We start from the raw sequence: 5,325 nt of genomic DNA on the forward strand, positions 1-5,325 counted from the left end.
TGTATTGAGGTGAAACCAAGTCAGAATTTTCGCGAGAAAAATAAAATGCCTAGTAAATACAGGTTGCATTCATGCGACAAACGTCTGCTTTCAGTATGTGATACTTAACAAGATAGGGGTGTAAGGGGTGAACTTCCACGTAGTACACCCAAATGTCAACCTCACTTCCACGTTAGTACACCCTGGACTGAAGACCAACTAGGCTCATACGACTGGCCCCATGGTCAGTATAATTTTGTTTGTATTGTCCTGTTCTTTTGTCCTTATGTGTGCTGAGTGCCCGTTTACAGCCTCAGCTTTTAACGACAGTCAGAAGATTTTAATATTTTATGATTTTAGTTCTGCAACGTTAGAGTTGTTATTTGTAACGTTAAGGGACTGGACCCCGTATAATGTGACGGGTGCAAAATAGCCTTAGTGCTGACGCACCCAAAATTTTAAATTCAAATTCAAAATTCAAAAACTTAACAAGATGTTCATATCCCGCACGTATTCAACAAGTCAAAACCAAAGACAATTCAATTCTGCTCGTTTAGCCTTCCTTGGACGCCGAGTACTTTACATTATTACATAGATTACACTGTCTACATGTATTCCATATGTATAGCCACATCAGAGCCGGCCATAGGTGCGTGTGGGGCCTGGGGCATACAATATACGCTGGACCTCTAACTAATTTTTTTTAGAGATCTGATAAAATTCAGATTTTTGTTAATTAGTCTGAAGTACAGATGTCCTACATTATCACAAAAGCAAGAATAGTATAATGAATAAACAATTAATTTATGTACATATTTCGTATTATTACATGAAGCAATAAGATGAACACGTTGAAGATTAAAATCAAGAATTATGGGATGCTGAGTTTCTAAATTAGTATTTCTTTTCATTTCAGTATCAAACTAATAATTTACGTATAAAAGTGGCAATTTATAAATATATCATATCCAATAACATTCTCTATCATAATTGAAAACTAAAATTGGTAAACGCTGTAAGTGCCACAAGAATTCAAACACCGTTTTCCACATTAAACTGTGAAAGGGCCATGCTTTATAATGTGGTAAACGTGAAATGTGGCTGATAGCCCTCTAAGTAGTTCAAAGGGCGTGTAAAGAGGTCACTAAAAAAAAAAAAGTTTATGTCAAGTTAGGATCCGAGCACTTCGAGTTCTGTCGGTCGCGAGGCTTCTAGAGTCAGTTGTGAACAAGGTGCCAATCAGAGCTCCTTCCTGCCAAGGTCATTCCTGCCTGTAAGTGTTGCAAGCTATGAATCGGAACTTTGTCCACGTCAACAGGCTCTTCAGCCTGAGTGGGAACAGACATGTTGCAACGGAAAATTACCATCTTAAATGCGATGAAACCTGTAAAACATCCACAGATATTTTATCGGGTGTGATCCCTCTAAAACATTCTTCGAACGAATTGTGTAAACTTTACGCAATTAAATTAAATTACACTGTAAAGCATTGTAATACTCTAAAAACTGAACCTGTTCTGCAACAAAAGAAAAATACCTCAGTAAGCAATCAATGTGCCTTTGTTAAATAGTCAAGTTCAGGATGGCACAATATTTTCAATAATGCTGATAGAATAAATCAATAAAGTTTGTTAAATGACAACGACTCCTTACCACAAGAATATAATTATTCAGATGTCCAACCAACCACACATGTATGTCTTTCCAGTGACTCGTTGCAAGAGTTGGCTATTGTGCTTGATTCAATAAAATAAACTTACTGAGCGAGGCAGATTCATAATAATAAATAATAATGATAATAATAATAATAATAACCCGTGGCTCGACAGCCCTTGATGCCGTAAGCCCGTAAGGCCCTTGGCCTATCTCCCGACTGCCAGTCTCCCTCCTACAATCCTACCCAGAGGTGTGGAGATATTCAACCGGTAATGGGGTGACGTGGGGTCAGCACGTCGAATCCCCCCGTCGTTATAGGAGATTTTTATGACCGGTTAATGTTACTCAATTGTAGCTCCCCAATTTCGTCAAGATCGTGTGTTGCCACAGGCCCATATAGAGGCCGAGCAAGGATATTTAGGCGGGGGGATGGTCCAGGGGGTTCGGACACCCCCCAAAAGACTTACCAAGTACTAAAATTAAGTAATGACAATATTAGCATTTGTTGCATAATCGATTATTCCTGAGACACTTGGTTCGGACACACCCCCGAAACATATTTGTAGATACTTGCCTGAGACCGAGAACCCAGAGACAACCCAGGTGGACTCGAACCCATGCCGTCCCGCAGTCGGAGCCCATAGCACAGCGCCTTAGACCGCACGGCCACGGAGGAGGACGAGGCAGATTCATATGAACCAAAAATAGCCAAAAATTATAATTTTCCTCAAAATTAGTGTTGCTCACGGGACGGGACATGTCCCGTCTCGTCTCGTGTCTCGTCTCGTCTCGTTTTCGAGTCGAGACACGAGACGGGACAAGCATTTTGAAATTCGAGACGGGACGAGACGGAATGCCTTTCTCGTCTCGTTTTCAAGACGAGACACGAGACGGGACGGGACGGCTTTTGAAAAGTCTCGTCTCGTCTCGAATGTCTCGAAAAAAATAGAAGCAAAATTTTTAATCAGTTGCAAATACTTGTTTGCTTGGAATAAAGTATTTTAATTAGAAACGTTGATAAGCGTGTATCAAAAAAAGTCAAAAGAAGACTATTGTAGAGAGAGAGTAATGAATGAAAACCTAAACTTATTTTCAATCTTTCATTACTCCCCATTTTTGTTTTTCAATTTATTCCAGGTTAATAATTTTATGTTACGATAGTACTCCAGATACTAATACAATTCTGAATATCATCAAGAAAAAGGGCAGGTAGAGAAGGTGGAAGGAGAGGCCAAAAGATAGTGGAATGTCTGCGTCCGAGGTTTATCTTGTAAAAATAGTCTCAGCTCTATAGGTTGGAAAGATAAACGGACCGACAGATATGGTTTATTTTTATTATTTATTTTTTACATCAAAGGGTGTACAGAAGTGATTGTTATTAGGAAGTAGGAAAAACATTGTAGGAAACATGGCAGTACAAATTGATAAGGAGTTGTTGGGAAAGTTATGAAGGAGTCCGAGGTATTAGCAAGAATAAGAGAAGGAGATAATTAGGGACAAATAATCTTGCATTATCCCACTCCGAACAGCTGAGAGCTAAAGAGGAGGAGAAAATACGGGAAATATGGAAAGAAGTAATTTGGTGATTTTAGTGTTTACAGGGAACCACGACAAGATTTTACCACATGATTATTTGCACGGGTTGCGAAATTATTAGAATGTTATGGAAATTTCGGATATGTCTTTGTTGAGAAAATTCTTGTTGTTTCCCTCAGGCATTCTACAGGTGGTTGGATTGGATTTTTTTACGTCCGTTTCAAGATTATTTCCAATGCTTTTTTTTTTCTTTATTTCTTATTTAAGGAGAATACTATTCCTTGGATTGGAATAACGAAATACTGAGGCTGATATAGAATAATTTCAAATGAAGGAAGGGCACTAAGTTCTGTATAATCGTCGTAGGAGGAAACTTTGTTCTATGAGGGTACTCTCCGATGGTACAGTTCGCTGCCAGCACTGGCACGCGGTGCATCGTCTCTACGTGCGGTCCGTGTCGAGCATTTACGTGCAAGCGAGTGAAATTCCGATAAGTCTACCTTCCGTGTTCTGAACCATGTCTGTACGGCGAGTGAATACTGTGAAATTGGACTTCACAAATGTGCGACAAAAACCGACATCGATACAACTGCATCGGTGGATACAGCAGAATTTGTCACTAACAGAAGATCAAGTGCTTAGTATTGAAATCGATCAATATCGTAAGTGTGTGTTTATAAAGTTAATATCGCGAGTGTTAGGCGAGCAGATATTATTAAGATCGGGAGGCACATTAGTATACACTGATGACAATGGGGAGCATGAGGTAAAACTGGAATGGGCGGATCAAAATAGTGTAATTGTGAACGTACACGTAGTTCCCATGGAACTTTCAATGGACGTTCTACAACAGACACTGACAACATATGGTTGTAGGTACAGTTTAGAAAAGAGAAATATTTTAATACTCAATATCATATACCTGCTTGTTGTAGGTACAGTTTAATACTCAATATCGCATACCTAACAGAGCATAGCTCTGTTCAGCATGGTTAGAAGAGAGGAGGAAAATATTTATAGAATTAAATCCCCTATACTATATTAACAGAGCTGTGCTCTGTTGTAGGTACAGTTTAGAAAAGAGAAATATTTTAATACTCAATCTCCTATACCTAACAAAGCTGTGCCCTGTTGCTGTTATTAGGTAGAGATTTTAATATTTAATTTTATATTTAATAGAGCTATGCTTTGTTCAGCATAGTAGAAATTGTATAGACTAACAGAGCAAATCCTACACAGATACAAATCCTTGCTGAGCTTAGAATTATTATAGATAGGTGTGTTATTGAGAACAGCATTCAAATCCTACACGGATACAAATCCTTGCTGTGCTTAGAATTATTATAGATAGGTGATTGCTATGAAGATAGATATCAGATACAAATTTTATAAATCTATACTTAATATCCCTATACCTGACAGAGCTGTGTGGTGATGCTGTTATTGGGAAGAAGCTTTAATACTGAGCTTGGAATTATTATAGATAGGCATGAAGATAGATATTAGATACAGATACAGAAAATAAAATAATATTTAGTATTAATTCTATACTTAATATCCCTATCTCTAACAATTACAAATCCCACACAGATACAGAGCCTTGCTGAGCTTGGAATTATTATGGACAGGTGATTACTATGGAAATAACATCTAATAGAGCCTTGCTGATATTTCTACAGCATGGAACTGTTATGAATCCCTAACAGAGCTGTGTTGTGTAGGTACAAATCTCACACATAGATATAGAGCCTTGTTGATATTGTTATTGTCATAATCCCTATCTCTAACAGAGCTGTGTTGTGTAGGCTGCCTTGAAAATATTATTTACCCTTGCTGATATGTTATGGATAAGATGTGAATAATACATACCCTAATAGGTACAGTTTTGCTGGAACGTATGTTGAAACGTTTATAAAGGAACAATGCTCTGTCAAAAGGATATTGAGTATAGATTTACAAAAATTTATTTACTAGATATTATTTCATTCTCTGTGTTCTTTATGACAATTACCTATCTATAATAATTCCAAGCTCAGCAAGGCTCTGTATCTGTTTGTGTTTGTGTCTAATATCTATCTTCATGACAATCACCTATCCATAATAATTCCGCTCTGTATCTGTGTAAGATTTGAATCCTGTTCCCAATAATTATAT

The sequence above is a fragment of the Lepisma saccharinum genome, unplaced genomic scaffold (assembly GCF_977018435.1).
Source record: "Lepisma saccharinum unplaced genomic scaffold, izLepSacc3.1 HAP1_SCAFFOLD_523, whole genome shotgun sequence".
NCBI lineage: Eukaryota > Metazoa > Arthropoda > Insecta > Zygentoma > Lepismatidae > Lepisma > Lepisma saccharinum.